At 42.2% G+C, this 20,567-nt stretch overlaps 1 protein-coding gene across 2 annotated transcripts in view; it reads left to right on the top strand.

Annotated features, from left to right (window-relative positions):
• LOC110986291 (TNF receptor-associated factor 4-like) overlaps window positions 1–20,567 on the top strand; it is a 53,353-nt gene that overhangs the window by 6,792 nt on the left and 25,994 nt on the right. Inside the window, exon 1 of one of the 2 annotated variants that reach the window (XM_022248053.2) lies at window positions 10,444–10,726. The exons of the other annotated variant lie outside the window; for it this stretch is intronic. The gene's annotated coding sequence lies outside the window, so the exon portion shown is untranslated. Of the gene's footprint in view, window positions 1–10,443; window positions 10,727–20,567 lie in introns of those variants that run through there. 2 annotated transcript variants of the gene reach the window in all.

Here is a 20,567-nt window from a genome sequence, read left to right as displayed (position 1 = left end):
TGACACGACTTGTCCAACCATCGTGCAGACTAGCGTGAGTCAATTAGAGTTAGTTGAACTGTGGTTAACTATGGTCCTTGATTAACTTGCCCAGTATTGCGAGACATGAGTATGTCCACAAATATTTTGTGGACTTGTAATTATAAAAGTAGATCCAATTGCAGCCTGTCATTCTTATTGAAACTTTCCATTGGGTGTTAATGGTCACAGATGGGCGGGTGAAAACAAACAAGTTTGCTTTGACCTCCCTCGCCCAGGCCTCCACGAGCCGGCTTATTTTTTTCACCAGATGCCAGTGTTTGTGTTTACAGCCGGTGACTGGGAACGATGCACCTTGACCAATTGAGAATAGGCCCGTGCACAGTATCCTTCCCTTGACATTGGCTCCCACCTGCCAGAACCGATTCGGAAAAAAAAAAATTGATCGCCCGAATGGACAAACCCTGAGTGAGTGAAGAAATTCTGATGATTTGAAGGGAGCAAATCTTCCTGCTGTGTGCTCTGGGCTAATACATCTGTCTTGCTGCTATGATGCCATCTGTGTTTTTTTTGTTTTTTGTTTTTTAGCCCCATGCCTGCCCTGTCGGCCTAAACGAGGAGATATTGATCAGTATCAAATGCCATCTGCGATTGCAGGAGAGCTGTCTCTCTCCCCAAGTGCCTTTTGCTGTGGACAGGGAACAAATTTATTTCCCCAGTGGCCCACCGTTGAGTCGCTGTCCAGATTGATTTCTTGTTCAGAGTGGCACAGTAAATTTCAGCCAGCCCACGTTACAAGTAGTTAGGTTTCCGCGTATTAATTACACAGAAGCTGTGGATGCTTTTGTTTTCAGTGTGCATAAAATTTGAGGTTCATGTCCAAGTGTTTTATGTGTTGACACAGCTACTGAACACTACCATTACAACTGTACAACCGATCAAATTCCCTCAGCTTCCAAATGTATTGTATGTAATGTATTTGCCGTTGTGCAAATACATTACTTTTGTTTACATATCCTCGAGAAGCAACCTTCACCAATGTCATATAGTAACACGTGCTGGGATTTCATCATTGAAATTTTAATTAATGCAATCACATAACATAAACGTAAGGTGCTAAATCAAGCGGATCTGTGCTGATTTTCAAATTGAAAGGAAAAACGGTAAGAAATGATCTGGATGTGATTTTATTGGTTATCATATTCTGACATTTTGTGGAAATGTTTGATGCCAATAATGTATTTTTTTGAAAATTTCAAATGAAAAATCGGCCGAGATATTTCCGGTGTCTTATCATCAGAGGTACATGTATAAACATGAATTTCATTTTGCTGTTGTGTACTTTACAGTGTATCTCAAATCCTGTCAATTGGTCTCAGAAAGTCTGGTACTTAAAAGGAAACAGTTTTAAAAAAGGGTGCCCGCCATAATAACATCATTAAAGCACAGCAGTGGCTTCTTTGATCATATGGCTCTTTAAAGATTTTTGAGAATCGAACATGTTCGTGGTGTGGGCACGCTGCGAGTTCTCTTTCAACGCTGAAATCCAACTCGGAAGCATGCCTTTGTGCTGCTCAGACACGAAAATATTTGATAAGGCATCACTTTACCTTTGGCCAGTTCAATTCAAGTCCGTGGCCCTAAAAAGATACCAGTGTCATATTCTGATAACTGATAGTACGTTTCAATTCTCCTTTTTATGCAAATAATCATTGGCGATCTTATTTAGGCCTGAAGCGGCGTTGTTATGCTGTGTTGACTGTTGAATGACTGCCCTGGCAGTTAGCTTTAAGGGAGAAGCCAAAATTAAAATACCAGCTAAGAATATTTTGAAACTCTCGGATTCGAGTTTCAAAACGTAGTCATCAATATTTTGCTTGCAGGATTTTAATGAACAGAGTTATGTCAACAAAAGCCTATACTTCCAAATGCCTTTTCCAAAGGTTACAAAATCCTCAATAAGCACAGAACCATGAATTCAACAATGAAGCACTGCTTGAGAGCAGTTTTCAAAGAGTGGTTCAGGGATGATGCATTCTTTATGATTATTTGGAGAGAGTTCCATATTTAAAGCCAAACGGCAGAAAAAGGTGTGAATGCCAAATTTTCCTTTCGTTCACAGCATTTGGTCTTCCTTGTACAGATCGGTGTACCAATGAGCTGATCAGAACATGTGGTTATTGTATCAATTTTGAGTGACCTCATAATCTCGACTTTTTTTGTCCATTTTTGCTTGAAACATTACCGACTCCTAAATTTTCCACTTTGCTGGAAACCAGTAACACACTCAAACCCCACGCACACCTGCATATGTGCATAAGTTAATAATGTGCCAGAGTTGTACATCCCTCAATCTTGTAAAATCTTTCCATCTCTCCTCGTAGATTTTGATGGATAATGCAGGGTTAAGGCGGAGGTCATCCATGTACATGACCAACATGTAATGGGCGTTTCAAAAAGATGCTGGTTATGAAATTTTCCTACCCTTTTTTTTTTAAAAGAAGTTTTATCTGATTCCATGCTGTTGTAATGCAAAGTGTTCTTTCGGCATGTCTGTAGGCCGACATGTTAGTTCACCGCAGTTTGATCTCATCTTGTATAATCCTGTATTGACATCTTAACCACTCCATGCTGGCCTGCGTTGTGTACATGTACATACATGTACATGGACAGTTTCCCTTCTGACTTTGTGTTGCGCCTGGAGCGTATTGATTTTCTGCCGCCTGAACACGTCCCGTCACCTGTAATCAGGAACTGAATTGGAATTGATTAATTGGCAATCGCCACTCATTACTAGGAGCATTAGGTATTGATCCCCAATCCTCCCAAAATTAGCTGGCTTGGCGTAAACATGTTTGTTTATGGACTAACCTAATGGTACACTATCTTGTGGAAGATTGAAAGCAAAGAAAAATCAAGTTGTGATTATGATGTTATCCATTTCAAATAGGGCTGCTACAGCTTAAAAGCTGAAAACATATTCGGCAGAAATTCACTCACTGACCCAAATTAACTGAGAACTGTTTACAAGAGGTGTACATTGTATGACGTTATGGACTACTGGTCAGGGAAGAGGAAATATTCTTGTGCATAGCAAATTCCTGAATGTAAGGCTTCATGAAATTCACTCCATGATATCCATACACAAGCCAGTGTACATGTACATGTATGCATGCTTATTTATACGTGTACCTGGGGCTAGCTTCCACTCTGAATCATCTGTGCTTACAAACTTCAAAAAAGTGGAAACAATTCCACAGGGAACTGCAGGCTTCCAGTACTGAACTGGCCCTTTGCTGCCAGTTTCACAGAGCAGAAAATGCTTAATGCAGTATTTGTGCACATTGAGTAAAAGTTGGGGGGGGGGGAGCCAGTCAACATGGTACCATATCACACATCAAGCGAATCTAAATTTGGTCCCTGCTTGCCCCCTTACCTTTGCACAGCTTTTTAGGAGGAAAGCTCCAAGAACTTCCTGGCCTATTCTGTTGGTGAGTGTTTACTGCATGCTGTTATATTGCCAGTCACTGCTGTGTGTGTGCTAGGCTGTATGATAGGGTAATCCCCTGGATTTATAACTTGAACCAATTTGGGAATAATTACCCCCCACCCCTCCTCCCCCAGGTCTGTGAACCTAGGGTCGACGACCCCTGTACTTGAGCAGGCTATTTTAATAAGTAAAATACATTGAAATTTACTGAATTACATGTACATTATCATAGAGGTTTTTATCAAATACACTTTATAGCAAAAAAAGATGCTTCATGGATTCAGACGAACAAGATTTATCATGTTAATTTTTCATTGGAGAAATTGAACAAGTCCATAAACATGAATTGCAAAGGTTCATGCAGGGTGTATTGTCCTGGTCATTCATTATCCATTAGCTCATATTCAAAGTCATTATTATCACTCAGTGGTTTGAAATTCGTTCTTGTGAGGGGAATGACCACCTTAAGTGCTCAGTTTGTAATTTCTGACATTTGTCCTCAATGGTTCCCCCTTTTCTGATAAATTGCTCTGGCCTTGCTGAACAAGGTTCTTTTCCACACCATGATGGTCTAGAGTTGAAGCTCTTGTCACAGTTAATATGTCACTCAGAAAGAGAGGCTTTGTGGTATCAGAGCTTGTAACTGTTAACAGCTAGCCCACACTGGGCTTGAGTGTGACAATACCTTCCAAACCATCAACTGTTTAATGTTATTTTTCTAAGCCAACAAGCTAGCTTGTGAGGGTTCCTCCAGATCCAACACAGAAACACTTGACACCTCATAAACGCTGACCATATTAGCCAGTGGATGGCTTGCCAGCCAGTTGTTATTGTTGCCAGTGCAGTTTCAATTACCAGTAATTGGTGTTGATGCAGGTGAGGGGAAATTTGTAAATATTTTCTGAGAAGTTTCCCATACTCTTTCAGTGAAGCAGGTTGCCGCTATTTTCTTTACCCCTGCAAACAGGAACACCCGAGGAATGTTAATGAACTCAACCAGTCCTGGTTTCATCAACCCTCTTCTTTTGTCATCCTGTTTACTTCAAGTTTTTGTCGATTTTAGAGTTCTCTAAGAGGAGGGTACACAGGCATGTGTGCTATGTAAGGGGAGGACCTCATAAACCCAAAGAAAAAAAACAAAACAACAGAATCATTTTTCAGTTGTCAAGAGAAAATCCTTACTCAGAGTGAATGTCTACATTAAACCTTGGGTGCCGATCATGGATGTCACAGAGAACAATGTAGCTATTCAAATGGTGAACTGCATTCAGCAGCATGTGGTTGACGTGGTGTCTGGAGAACCTGCGTACAAATTCTTTGAATTCCTGACCACTTATTCCATCCTGTTCTTCCCTCTTCAAAGCAAAGATGGCGAGGCCCCTGAATCATATGTGGGCTTCTTCCTGCCTTCAAATTGTGTGGGTTTTTGATGGACAGCCACACTTGGAACTTCAGAATTGTTTTTTGACATCCCTACGATACAGTGTCTTCTTTGAAATACTCCCACACAAATGCTGTCCAGTCGCTCTCTTGTGTGCCTAAAACTGTGATCCACCGCCCACGATCTCTGGTTGCTTTGTCTTCCATTGTTCTCCCCTTGTTTTCAACCCTCTTTTCCAACTTCTTTTGTACCCCGTTGTTCGCTTGGGTGATTCACTCGGTAATTCAGCCAGGAAGGGCATAGAGATACTGTGTGTGTGTTAGCTTGCACCGTAACGTGTTTGCTTTTTGTACCATCCATTGTGCAGCCAGTGTCAAACATTCCTTACACGCCCACCAGAGTCCGAACTTCGGGAGTCAGTTACATGTGCACGTTCGTGTGTGCATGGGAGATTTTCTTCAAAGTTTGCAGTGAATAACTACATGTACATTGCCAGCCGAATCTGTAGACTTACAGCAGGTTACTGGCTCAGAAGTTATTCCATCCAGATTAGACGGAAAGAAATGTGTACATAATGGAAAAAATGACGAAGATTTTGCTGTATAGCCCAGAATACAACCATGTGTGAAAACTGTTGTTGCCTGTAAGAAAAAAAAATTGTTTTCAAGTTGTCTTGTGGACTGGTAAATATACACCGATCAACAAGACTACATGTACGTGTACATGTATGCTGTACCCACATGAACTGGGATTTCTTGTGTAACTTGTACAGAAAAAAATGCTGAACTTACAGCTTATAGTGAGGACTGTGTGGTCCTCTTTCATGGACTGGTGCTTAGTCCTCAATCCTCCAATTTCAATATGATTTTACGAGGGGGTTAGTGCTTATGAAGTCAGTGAACCCTTTGCATGTACCATAAATGTACCCAGGGCTCTACATATGGTGGGAAGGAAAAACAAGCAAGGAACCAAGAGGCAGTTACACATACACATCATGTGCATATTTGGCTGGTAACCTGCTTCAGCTAAGCTGATGACGTTTTCTGTTTGCAGCAAATATCGAAGTAATCGGCTCCTTGTAAGTAGCCCCAGGTAATGCAAAATCTAGCCAATGAGAGCTCAGAGAAGTTAGTTGTCATCGGTGCCCCCGATGAGGTTGCCGCTGCAACAAAGAACGAAGCCCATCTTCATACATTATCTCCATGGCCCATCCGCGGGCCCTCACCAACCCACACCTCGGTCATTCACACCCTCAACCATTTGTCACCCCTGGGCACGGGCAACCTTGCTAATGTTACTCAGCTGACGAAACTCCCACCCTCTGAAAACTAACAACAATATTCACAGTGTACAGCTGCATGGGGCTTCACATGAATAATTGAATGGCTACATTCCTGTGGAGTTGCACTATTGTTGCACGTGGATAATGGGGAACGTGCTTAAATCAATGCATAAATCTGCCCAGACGGCATGCCATTCGGACGAAATCCAGAGGAAGGATTCAGAAGAGTGGTGAGGGGGGATTAACAAAAACGAGACAAACATCCGCCAGGCTGTTGAACTTATTTGGACTAAAAATGAAAAGAAAAGTTGTTTGAATTTTGATGTCCACAGGGGAATCAGCAAGCTTTCCCCCACCGAATATGAGCGACAAAAATAGTAACCACTGGTAAGGTTGGAGATAACCTGTCATTCAAAATGAGATGAAGTACTGAAGGAACAAACATATTGTTGATGTTTCAGCTTTTCTCATCCCTGTTTAGCCCGGGGGAAGCAACATTTGACTGTCTTTCTTGCTCATAAGCACAGAAGCTCTTGCTTTCATCCTGGCAGTATTGGGGCCTTCTGTGTTCTACGATGACATCAGACCAGGTGCTGAACTAATTTGACCCAGTCATACCTGTGCATATGCATGCTTGGAGGTGAAACTTTCATATCGGACCCAGGTTCTACCTGATAATTTGAAGACACCATTTTCCATTCAGTTCAGTGACGTTTATCTCCATCAAATATTCAAAACAAAAATCAACACAAGAGTGAATTAGCATTATTAGTATGGAGGCATGATGGAATTTCATTTTTTATTTGTTACGTAGGGGCATGCCTCGTATATATATTATTCCAAATTGGAAAAATGTATGTATGTTTCTAAGGACTGAAATGAGGAGAGCCACAAAACCAATGGACAAGTATTTGTGCTTAACCAAGCTGTTGAAAGTTCCCTTCCATGTTGAAATGCACTCGGGCATCCAAGATATCCCTGATCAAAAATTACCGACCGGACATTGTAACAAAAAGCACAGCGCAATCATTCCTAAAGGATTCTGATGGACCGACCTAGAGACTATGCCTGTGGGCCCTTTGTGCTCACGGCTTTTTCGAGTTTGCGTAATCACCTGTCTTCCTCCGCCCATTCTTGACCTTGAGCAATTTCCAGTGCTTTTTCTCTTCTGCTTGTCTTGGCCCAAATTACTGACTTATTAGATAGTAGACCATCTCAGTTGTAACCCAGTCCAGCAAATTGAGTCGCGAGCCGTCAGAAGCACTTTTGAATCACCCGAGCCGTTTGCTTCTGTAATCAAATCTTGCTTATGATAAAAATCAGTCGGAACCACCACTATTCTCGCTGATGTTAGAGCTTTTTAATTCACGGTGTGTCACTTCAGAGGGACTTTTTTTGGAGGAAAGGGATTTGGTTATATGTGTAAAATTGTGGAATAAACCCGCTCTCTAGAATGCAGCCCATACATTTACTAAATGTATGATGCAGATGTTCAGTTTTAATCAAAGAGTAAACAGATCTGATGTTTGAATGTAGCTAGCTTCAGCATGTTTGCACTGTGCTATACAGCCAGGCTTTTGTAATAATGACAGTGCGTTTAACCATTAAAATGGGATGATAAGAGAAGATAAGCGTGTAAATACCAGAAAGGTTTTGATAAGTGTACATGGTATTGATGGGAGATGAATGATGTTGGGTTGATGTCAGAAAATGGAGGAGTGATTTTGAGACAAGATGGTTCCTTTGCGGAAAAGTCAAATCTTCGCTGGGCAATTGCAGGCCCTCATAAGTCATCATGATCACTAGTCTATATGACAAGTCATCCCTAGCCAATGACAGTCATCACTAGCCAATCCTACAGTAGGTCGTTACTAGCCAATCACAGTCATCACTAGCCAATTCCAGGTCATTACTAGCCAATCACAGTCATCACTAACCAATGACAAGTCATCACTAGCCAATGACAAGTCATCACTAGCCAATCACAGGTCATTACTAGCCAATCACAGCCATCACTAGCCAATCCAGAGTCACCACTAGCCAATGACAAGTCATCACTAGCCAATTTCAAGTCCTCACTAGCCAATCCCAAGCCATCAAGTCTCCATTCAAGTTGGAAGCTACCCAAATGAACTATTATAACAAAGGTATTTCCACTGCCGTTGTTGACTCCTTGTCACTTCAAAGCTTATTAACCCTGACTTGTGATATGACTTGCAATGAGACTAGATCACAGTTCTGTCACTGGGATCTCCCAGATTTGTTTTGGCGGGTGCCAGTGATACCATCACAGATCTTCAAATGGAAGGAGACGGTGAATGTTTTGGGTGAATGTGCTTTTCTGTAGCATTTGAGATCAGATATATTCTCTGGTCCCATTTCAGTCAATTGTCTTTACACATGTATGCCAGAAACTTGACCTGTTTCAGAGTTACCTATACATTTATGCCCAACAGAAGCCTGTGAATGATAACACCAATTGTTTTTTGGACATTTTCTTTGTTTGAAAAACTGCTGAAAAATTCTTCCTCTAGACATGCTTGTCCTTTCTTGCTTCTTGTGTTATTGAACAGAAATATAACAAACTATATTGAGCTTTTTTTTCTCTGGGTCTCTTTTCAAACTCACCTACATTGCCAAATCATCGGGATATTTAGGCTGATAAGAACAGGCACGTCAGTCACGTAATGCAAATAATACGATCTGTTTATGTGCATTTATGGGTGGACTTCGAGGCGGATTTCAAGTTAGTAATGAACAGGGACGGACTATTTAAACTCTTCAAAACTCAAATATGATCCCCCAGAACAGTGTTTTTTTTTCTATTCAGGTTACTGGCCTCCAGGTGAACCGGTATTTTTGTTTAACAGGAAGTGTAAGGACTTTGAGTTAGTAGTCCTCTCCCCAGGCAGACAAAAGAATCGGCAGGTCTCTCAAGTTATCATCTGACTTGTGGTTTCATCCCTCCCGATAGCTAAGTTCTTAATCTGGATTATTTGAGTCTTGTTTGGAACATGCACTGATAAGACAGACAATACTTTTTATATTTCACCGAATTTGTCTCCGCTATGGTGGTGCCATTGTCAAATTTTATGTCTTCAAGTCTGCACAGCGGTTCCTTGGGCTAGAAACGTTGAAAAGGTAAGGCTGACATCTGACATTACAGCTTTTTGGATCTGGGATTAACTTTAGCGGGTGCCTCTCTGGAATGATGATGTGATATTTATATTTGTGTTTGTACAGGCTCAGCTGATAAGCAGAATTAGTTTTAAGCCATTTCTGCAGGAGCACCCTGTTGGCAGGTACATGTACATGTAGTATGCATGCATTACATGCTGCTTCAGCCAATAGCATATTGTGGTTTTCTGCATGTGCCCGCCTCAAGATAAGAAATGCGCACAAGTGTTGTGCTGTGGTAAATTAGTCTACAGAAGACTGGAAAACGAATCAGCATGGCAACTTTGAAACTTTCAAAGAGTGGATTCTCTTGTGTTGTACTTTGGGCAGAAATGCCATTCTGTCTCCTCCCAGTATCTGCCGGCATCCACATGATAAAACATGCCTGTGTCCAGGATGAAGTTTGCTGTGAGTTGGAAGGAAGATTGTAGAAATTACATGTAGCATGCATAATCTATGTTCTTCTGTGATGTACCAATATGAAGGTCAAGCAGTTTTGATATATTCACCAAACTGTCTCTGACATGGTTTATAGTGTCTTATCTTAGGCTTTTCCTTAGTACGGAACGTGAATAGCATCATTGTCAGGGGAGACAGGCTTCTGTTTTGCAGAACAGACAACAGAGGTTCTGTTCATAAATGGAATTGGGTCAAAAATGAGGAAAACTCATCTAACTCCCAAGAAAAATACACGAGAAATCAAGACCCCGTATATTAAAAAATTGAAATGGCCATTTCCTGCCAGTTTAATGACCCGTGGGAATAAAGAGCAGTGATTGTCAAATCACTTGGGGGAAAGCCGATCAGGCCACACTTCACGGTGACTTGCGATGAGCCCGATGGCTATTCCAGCCGCAGAGTTCCGTCCAAATCAAAAAGAAGTCCTGTTTTTCTTCTTGTTGTTCTTTTGTTGGGATTAATCCACCAGCAAAGTCCATGCTGGCACATCTGAATAAGAGGTTGAAGTGGATCGCACGCTTGGCCGAGCCTGCCGATTATTGTGAAATTCTCAGTAGAGGGGGGGAGGAGAAATTTACAGCTGAATTGTTGGATCCCAAGAAACTGAAACCAAAAGGCCCTGGTGACCTTAAGATGACCTTAAAATCAAGCTGGCATGGGGACTGTGCTGGAAACCCAGGTAATGAAACTTTGAAAGATCTGTGGTATTGAATGCTGGACACTCCAACAGCAATGCAGAAGACAGACTTCAGAGGGACAGACGTCTTGTTTATCCCGACCCACTGGGGAAATGGATCCTGCAGATTGGAGCTGTGCTGAGTTATCTATCATAAGTGTGTGAATCGAAAGGAAATGAGATTAGCTGGCTCGTGGGAAACTCTGCCAGACCGGGAGCTGTGTAAGGTTTTCAGTTTGTCTGAGGAGACCAGACCAGTTGGACGCAGGGAACTACAGAGAGGTGAGTTCGGAATTTAAAGTATTGTGCATTTTTGTTGAAGAATCTGGCTTGAAGAATTTTTACATATATATATACATGTATATGTACATCTGTTTTCAGGTGTTAAAGTGTGAAGAATACTGGTGTCATTGGTTTACTTGTTAAGAGTTTGGAGGGTTTGGGATAGTTCCTTGCAAGTTCCTTTGGTTGTGGAAAAATGAGTCACACTCGGCCTGTGAATTTCCTAATACTGTAGAAATATCATTTCACTCAAATGTCCCAGGTCCAGTGGCATATCCAGTGGGGGGGGAAGGGGCAGGAAATTGCCCCCTCCCCCGGGATTTTTTTTTAAACTGAGAATACTTCATAGGTGAGTAGGAGAGAAAGTAATCGGTATATTGATTTAAATCAAATAATAAGCTTTTGATATTTTTTTCTCCCCATTATCATGTTGAATGAACCCTAAGCTGCATTCGCTTTTCAATTCCTCCCCCCCCCGACACCAAAAGGTGGATACGCCGCTGCCCAGGCCACACTGTACAATCTGTTTTTCGAAACCACATTCAGTTTTTTCCCCTCTTCAAAAGGCTGGGTGTTATTGGTACATATTTACTGCATGTCTGCCCAGTTGCCCCATTTCAAATGAACTTTGGGGGGGGGAGCATGGAATACCTTGTCGAAAATCCGGTTTATTTCTTGACATACCAGTATTTTCAGTCTGTGGAGTCTTGACTATGCTGTGTAAGTTGAAATATTTGAGAATTTAAGTGTCACAACCGAAATGTGGAACTTGGTGGTTCGCCTTTAAATTTTGATGGCTACCTTTTCAGACAAGTTTGGAGACAAGCGAACCCTGGGCTGGCGGGCTACTTCTGTAGGTTGGAGAGCACTGTTTGATTTCACCAGTTGAAAGGATCTTGTCTGATCAGGTTATTGTGCTAAATGCTGAAATGTTTTGCTCAGCAAAAGCAGATTGTTGCCACATGATATCCCTGACTTATGGGGGGGGGCACTCTGGTAACTTTTGTTAAGCCCGTAAACTTACCCAGCAACATTTCTTTGGAAGAGATAAACAATCACCGCGGTGGATGACAAATACATTTCTTCGCCAGAGCAGCTATACAGACTTTGTCCCTAGATTTTATGACAGTGCCGTGCCCCTTTTGAAACCACAAGGAACTATTTGAAATTTCTTTCTGGTCTAGATGACTTTGTGGATGCCATGCTCGCAGTATGCTGTTGAAGGAAAGAAAGCATGCAGAGTGACTAGATGAAAAGAATTCTTTCCCGATACCCCAATCACTGTCGGGCTCAAGAAATGTGAATGTCAAACCTTGCCCCACTGAGCAGACCCTGGCCATTAGTTTGGGTTGCAATTGGGGCATAATAATCCTGCGAAACACTACTGAAAAAAAATTAGCCTCGTAAGTCACATTCCTACATTGAACCTAGAACTATTCCCTGTCAGTGCAGTCTATCAAAATGAGGATAAAGTGTGATCTCAAGGACAGAGTTGGGGGTAGTTTGTCGGGCCTGTTGCCTAACCAGAGACTGGGGGGGGGGGTTCGTCAAACCCAAAAGCGGAACTTTTGACACTGTGAACACATACTTTTATGCAAAGGCCTATCACAATGTGCTTTGGAAAACAACATTGAAAAATTGCATGTCTGTCGCAAACCAAAGGTTGCAGGTAAGACTTGTACACTGTAGTTTCCAATATTGAATAAACTTAACTGGGTATTTGCCGGAACTTCCTGATGGTACACATGACTGGAGATTGACTCAATTAATATGCAGAATCGTAGTCACCTTGAGCTTGAGAATCAACGTATATAAGCCGTGGCTTGTATGCCAAATATTACGGTCTATTTAAAATATTCAGTACACACAAAAAAAGGCCATCAACAAGCGGAACACAGAAGCGAGTGGGAGGGGGGTTGTTCGAATCCCTTGACCCCCCCCAGCCTACGGGCCTGTTTATTAATCGACCTACCGGATGAATCTGAAGCTGTCTTTGCGTTTGTACAATCAGCTATGGACTCTGTATATGCTGACTTTGTCGCCTTATCCACCTTTGAAAAGTCCTTGGAAAAAATCTGTCCAAATGAGGAATGAAATATCGAGATACCGGTGTGTGGGCACTTGACCACAGGTTGGAGTATACCAAAGTGCACCTTACCTCATGTTGAAGTTGAAAATAACGGGAAGTGGTCATTGGCATCAGTTGACAAGTACAAGTGACAAGTACCAGTCAGCATAGTGTGGCAGTCTTTCTGCGGACGGCAACCCGCAGTTGTCCTCAACCAACGTCAGCAAGCGGTCTAACTGAGAAGGCCAAGGGAGTAGACTCTTTTGGATCAGCCTACTGCCAGGGTATTGCACCACTATTACCCTGGAGAACCTACGGGTGGCACCTCGGACATATACACACCCAGGCAGGGAAGGGGTTGTTGGGATGGATTGAACTCAATTATCAACCAGCACCGGACACCATTCTCTGATTTAGTGACCTTTTATTCTTTGGTTATCATAATCATCTAGGCTGTAATCAGACTGATTTGGAGAATGTGTAAACTCTGGAACCCGCATGGTGCTTTGCGGTGATATATTTTAAATAGGCGGTCTATAGGTGTTTTGCCTTAGGAGTACTCCATCTAACAGAAGGAAGTCGCCCCCAAGAATAAGACTCTCTGGAATTTGACTTTGCCTTTGTAAAGCCACCCTCAAAGGGTTTATTTAAAAATTTGTAGTCAGTGGTATGTCATTTCTCATGTAGGATTCTCATTCTAACTTATTCCTACTGTTCATATAGTTGGTCAAAAATGTGAATACCTGCACGTCTCTGTACTCTGTGTAATCCCATTTCATCTCTCACATTTCTGTAAATATGTTGTCAGAATTCTCCACACAGTTGCCGGATTTTGGGTCAAAAAACTGTCCCGAGTTTCACCTTTATGATCATAAAAATGTAGGTTTGTAATAAAAATCATGTTTAGCTGTATTTGGAGTAAAATCTCTTGTACTTTTGTGAGATACGCATCAGTTGTAAGCTGCAATATGAATTTGAGTATTGTGCCATAAGGAGATTTCCATACCGACCACTGGCAATGGAACTCAAAAGACTGATTTGTCACACCTGTGTGACAGATCACAATGCTTAGCTGAAAGTAAGCCTTTGTTGCTTGTAGGGTGCGCTTTTGGCTGTCAGTATAAAATATTTGTATTGAAGTCTCACACTGGTGTACTTGTGATTCGCGTAAGATTCAAAATGGACTCACTGGCCTAAAGGCAGTTTGTCGATTTTTCATTTGGTTGTTTCAGGAAGTGGCAATTTTGTGGTGAGATATTGGCCTGCCCTTCCTTGCGATTTGTCCAGCTCGAGGCTTTGTGATTCCTTTGTGCCGGTGTCCAACCCTCCCCGGAATGCCCGAAGCTAGTGCCGAAAACCCGGAAAATTCTGTTGTCCAAGAGGGATTGCGGTTGTTATTTTGTGTTCTTTTTGAGCCTTCTAGCTGCATTTCAGCCAGATTGTGCCCATAAACTGCAAGTCAGTTTTGAACAGGAAGTAAAGTTCAAGAATGACACTGACTTGAGGACAGACAGAATAATACTAACTGTGTCTTGATTTTTAGATTGGTCCCATTGTACTTGATTCAGAGATGCAGAAGTTCAAAATGTCTTCTCTTTGTTCCTATCAGCAGACTGAATACAGAACACTGCCCTCAAGCATCCATGCACATAGCCATAAATAACAGATTTTAATAGATTATAAAGATGAACAAAGAGAATGACTGGATCGGGATTTGAACCTGCAACCTCTGGAACACTGTACCAGTGCTCTACCTACTGAGCTATCAAGCCCTGCATTGGTGGCTCTTCCCATAGATTTTAATAGATTGGTTAATAGATTTTCTTTTAAAATCATGCACAGATATTTCAGTGGATGAAATGAAGGCTAATTTTTTTATTCAAATCTATTTTACATGCGTTTTTCTCCCCTCACCTGGGCAAAGTCCATAAAACCAACCTCTCTAAGGGTCGAAAATAAAACTTGGTCTGGTCATGGGCTGCCCTGATGCATTATTTACGATATAAAGTGCATAACAGGGCAAGGCCTGACCATTAGCAGGCCCAGCTAACTGTTGTTGCTCTGCCAGCCAGGTCAAGGTTGCACCATTGACTGGGATATTTTATGAGGTGGTAAAAACTATTAGCAATGTTTTATGGTCAGGGTGTGATCAAACAGATACAGTTAGTGCCTCCAGAAAGGTTAATGTACTCCCTATCAATTATCCCAGCCAGGCCTCCTTTGGATAATCCCCCTTTTCCATCCCTGCCCCATAAAACACAGGGGTCAGCAGATGAGGTTACTCCGGGCATTTTCTGTTCAGGAGTGGCTGTAAGTGCAAGGCAGGGTCAGTCAATAGTGAGCAGTGTGGGTTTTGTCTTTTTACAGTTATGAAAACCCAAAGAACTTGCCTGGCAAAAAAAAGAGTGCTGGCCACTTTTTTCAGGACTTAAATCTCCTTGAGCTCCAGATCAGACTGTATGTCGGCAGGAAAGTTATTCAGGCAGAGTTTGCATAAGTGGTGGTACAATTCTAACAAAGCTTTACTTGATTTGAGCTTTTTCTGTTTGTTTTGGACCAGAACTGGTAATAATGGAAATGCCCCCCCCCCTACTTTGATTCCATTCAAGAGCCAAAAAACCCTGAACTGAAAGCGTCATTAGGCCTTAATCCTGCCAGGAAGTATGTACTGTTTGCCAAGATCAAATTGGTAGGCCACGTTCAGCTAATGGTCTTCTTGTGAACTTTTTTGCGGTGGATGAAAAAAATAATGTTGCCAGTCTTACTCCCTGGCTGTTTCGCTAATTACTCTTTTGACAGTTTTCAGTAGAGGATAACTGCAGTTTTGTCCCTGCTAGACTACTTCTTAAATGTCCTCGCTCATTTATCCTGCCAGTCTGATTTAGTCCTGACCTTCATCCTCAACAATGGGCCAGTTCTAGGGCTTCTGCAAATAAACGGTGTCTGAGGCATTTGAGCAAATTACACCAGGCACCAGAGCAATTATGGATCTGTTCAGTGTGAGGTCATAGAATTTTTTTAACAGGGAAAGGGCTGTTTTCCAAAACCTCGGCTTCAATGCTAGCTCAGACTCAGACGTAACACAGTCTTCACTGTTCAAACCAAATTGAAAATACTTGATACGCCATTGAGCGTGGATGGAGAACCTCCTTTGCACATCTACAAAGAAGCTAGAAACTGTGAACTTGTAGAGTCTAAAGATAACTAATTGAGTTTTTTTTTAGCGTCAGCACTGAATGGGTTGGGAAATTTGGAGACACCTTATACAATGTGGTTTTGGTGCATTAGACATACATGTAATGGTAGACTTAGTGAAAGTGTACATACATGTTGTTTTCGGTACATGGAATATTGTTCTGCTACCTGTTCCAAAATTGCTCGTGAACATTTGCATGGAAGCGAATAGCTTGTTAGAGCAGAGCCTACATGTTAAGTTACTCTGCGTGGTGGACGGATGGTCAGGCCAAATATTTGGGGCTAAAATTATGACTTCAGATCACATTATACCAAATTTTAAGATTAGCATGTGAAATATACAAAAGTGCAATGCCAGTTGCTGGTAAAGAGCTGTGTTTCATGACATAAAGTGATCAGTTTGTTTCATTGCTAGTTTTTCTGTGGTACCCCAATGGACTTATCAAGTCAGGGAATTTTGTACCAAGCAGCCAAGTCCATATAGGGACCACTGTTTTGGTGTTTGATTAACTCAAGAATGCATAGCACATGGAATGTAAACCATGGCTTGTAGATTATAACTGTCATGTACAAATGTGCTGCAGTAGTTATCTGACGACAGTCTGTCATCGCTAAACCTATCTCCTTGGGATTTATTTTTAGTGGGAAGGTTGGCAGTTGTTTAGTCTTATCTCGTCAGCAGAAGTGCATTTGCTGATATCTGTGGAGCATCCTGTAGCCAGATTGCCTCCCTGTAGGTCCTGGAATATTTTTTAAGGCGTGTTGCGGTCACAGACTCTTTTGCTGAATTGGCAAAATGGCATCCTTTTACTTGTAGTTAGCTCAGATGTCTTGTTATCATTCCGGGATAGAGTTCATGTGAAAGGGTTTTGGAGTGATGGATAGGGTGGGCCACAGCGGTACGCACTGGGGGGAGAATCCAACTCGATTCCCCACAGGTTGGGAAATTATTTTTCATTTGTATGTACATCAGTCTATTGATTCATAAATACAAGGTTTCCTAGAGGACAAGATCTTGTTGGGAGTTTAAGCCACAAGAAACGTGTCTCAAATATTTAGTGTCTAAGTCCGTTAATGCATAAACTTGTATCGGAAGTTTCACGTTTTGGAATGTAAGTTTCATTTGTGATTGCAGTTCTGCACATCTGCAACTCACGTTGTCTTCTTTTTCAGTAAGCTTGTTCAGTGAAGGAACATCTCTTGACTGTTGAGCCATCATAGTTCCACATCATGATCATAGATCAACATTTGAAAAGAGAAAAAATAGCACCACAGCTTTAAATTCTTTCAACATTAATTATTCAATGCAGCAACACAGATTCATTGACTCAGCCTACGCCCCATCAAATTTTCTACTTGTACACTTTACATCCTGGAAATTCCTGGCAATGCTATGCCCCTTTTTTCACCAATGACTGACTGGAGTTTGTTTTTTTAAAGCAGAATACCCCCTTGAAAAGACCAGTGGAGTGGTCATTTCATCCAAATGACCATTGGCAGTTACTCTCCCTGCAACTTGCCCAGAATGTCAGCAATGCCTGGAATGGCGGTGGATCTGTCACTATGTCAGTCTGGCTTGTGGTCCCTTGCTAACCTGTGTCAGAGAGCCAGTGATTCATGGGCTAAGGAGGAGGAGGGGGTAGACTGGCTGGGGATGTAGGTGTGAGTCCGGCAGTTTGTTTGGGTCTTGTCAATAAAACTTGTCAAAACTTTGAACCAGTCAGGGAGTGTTGAAAAAGAGCCCACTGACAGACAGGCTGGGTAGTTGGGAACACCAGGGCATCATAACCTACTGCACTTGAAGGTTATATATAACCTGCACTGAGGCGGATCTGTTGGTCGAAGGAGAGAACTGGGGGACAGAGATTCGAAGCTGGCTGCAAGGGGTCTTTTGTTTTGAAAATCTGCAAAATTGGGCCGAATCTGCTGTGAATTTTGGTGGTGAGAGTGCATTTATTTGCATTGACTTGACGAGATGCGGTATTATTTAGGCCGTACATGTATATGATATTGTTCCAACATCGAAGATGGAAGCGCAATTGTTAATCTCCAAAGTTTGCTTTCCTGAGGTCTGTTCTAACACAGACCGAAGGGATGACTGTTGGATAGGTGTTTTCATAATTAATGTCATTTTATTGCAGGTCTTTCTGTCCAGTAAACATGCACATGTAGTTCTTGTTTATGCTTGGACATTTCCCAGCTGAAATTGTTCCAGAAAATTATGTTACTCTTGTGAAGTAATGTGATATTGTGGTGTTAGGTGTATGTAATTTATGGCTGCTGGTTTTTTTTTTCAACTTAAACCACTCTTGTCACAAAAACAGATTCCCAGATTCTTGCTTGTGTTTGTCTTGAAAAGCTCTCCCTTCCCTTCTAACCCCTAACTACCATTATCCCCTTTTCTCTCTTGCTGTCCCATTTATCCTCAGAAGTTTTCTTACTCAGGACAATTCCTCCTTATATCTTCTGACTCCTTTTGAGCATCGCCCTCTTCTCAAGAGAAGAATACTCTGTAATGACTTAGACAAACTCCCAGCCCCACAATGGACTTCATTTTCCGGTGGGGCCAAATCACGGTTAAGACGACACTCTAGAATCTGGGATTATTGTTTCCGGTCTTCTGAAGACCAAAGTACGGGTCTTCTGAAGACCAAAGTACACCTCTTCAGCAGTAGAATTTCTCTTCCTCCTCCCCTTACTGTTTTGGAAGTATGTTTCATCCTGCACCTATCTTTATGCACCAGTCAAAGCTCTTTTTTTAGAGATAAATCCTTTCCCCAAATTCCGGACCAGTTAGTAAATCGGGATAAGCCAAGAAAGGAGGGGGGGGGACATTTTGTCAACAGAGCCATGCCCAGTGGCACAGATCCCTCGGAAAGTGAATTGGTAAGATTATGAGTCAAAACAAACAATAAACACAGTGAACTCACAGTCCATTGGCAAACAAGACCCAAGTGACCCAGCTGTGATTGAATGTAAAATCACCTTCCATCAGGCTTCATTTTCTTTCTTCATTCATACAAGTGGGGCTATTCTTGTTCCAGTCAGGAACAGGGGCAACTTGTCGAGGGAGGGATGAGAGGAACATTGTTTGAGTATAATCCTGGCACAATCGTTGACCCGTCACTGCCCCCCCCCGTCTCCTCAAACAGGGAGGTACTGGAGAGGTGGGCCTTGGAGGGATTGTTGAACTCTTGGGCTCTGCAAACACAACTGAAGTGCACCCTGAATGGGGTGGTGTGTAGTTGTAGAAATTGACCCAGCGTTGTGCAGGCTAATCTTAATTTAACTGGCATTGCAGCCAAACTGGATGATTGTTCATTGGGACCTTCATTAAATTAAGGTACAAGTTCATTATGCCATTTAACCATTTGAACAGGCTTTTTCTATAAGGAGTGGTATTTTTAATGTTGATAACCCTCAGTCAAATAATTTTTAGTTCGGCGCGTGAACTCTCTGCTTTTTCTAAGCCTTTGTGAACAATTTTTGATTTTGAAGTGGTGATTACTCTTGGCAAAAGTTAACTTAGTTAATGGCAAATTGGCAATCCCTCTACCAATTACCATTTGCTCTGCTGTGTAAGGTCTCCCTTGCCTCCCCACCCCAGCCCCATCGCCAGCTGCTGGCATGGGGGGAGGGGGGATAGCCACAATGCCAGCTGGGGAGGGGTAGCACATCACTATCTTGTTGGTAATTTTTATGCCTGTGGTTTTTGCTAAATGGGACCAGCTGGGGGGGGGGGAGAAGGCTCTGGGCTCTCCCATTAATTGGCCTGCCCCACTTCTAGCTAGTGTGGTATTGCTCTGAGCTACTTTTTCAGGTTTTCATCAGTTCTTTAGATGCCTGCTTGTGCTCATTATGATCATCGTTTGGCTTGGAAGTTTACCGAGCAAGTTTGAGCCAAGTTTAATATGTAGCTTTCTCTCCAGCACAGAAATGATCAGACTGCCATGTTGAGGGACCAAAGTGTTTGATTTACTAAAAAAGACATTAAAACATTGTTACAGGGTGTTGGATGTTAATGAGATGAGAGGGATATCTACATTATCCAGTGAATCATTTTAGGGTCATCCTGTCTCAACGATCTTTTCAGTTTGGCCCTGGTAGATAGCTGCATGCCAAGCTGTCCACTCTTCTGTCAAATATTCTGCTCTGCAATTGGATGTGGACTCTTTTCTGGGAACAGAGGTAATGGAATTGAGAGTGAAGAGTCCTTACTACAGCCCTACATGTTTTATGTACCTCCGTGGAGAAGCCAATCAGCAAACATTAATCCTCTCCCCTGTCTCCATGATCTCTCCTGAAGAACTGATTCTCTGCCCATTTACATCTTGTTGTGACTTTGCCTGAGCCAGTAGCATGTTTCGCACCCAGGTGTCAATTTCGTGTTTGCTCAGCAGGTGTTTTCCTTTCTCACCTTCCAGCCCTACCACTTGTCCCCCTCTACAACTCCTCCTTCGATCCACTGCCCCTGGAGAAAAAACAATAAAGGGCCAGACAGAGGGGAGAATGGTCCCTAGGAATTTGTTGGGAAAGTGCAGTTGAGGGTCTATGGTTTAAAGGAGGAGACATGGTAAA

The sequence above is a fragment of the Acanthaster planci genome, unplaced genomic scaffold (genome assembly GCF_054643075.1).
Source record: "Acanthaster planci isolate LZ-2023a unplaced genomic scaffold, COTS_SCS Contig1, whole genome shotgun sequence".
Lineage (NCBI taxonomy): Eukaryota > Metazoa > Echinodermata > Asteroidea > Valvatida > Acanthasteridae > Acanthaster > Acanthaster planci.
This window is presented reverse-complemented; position numbering and strand designations above follow the sequence as displayed.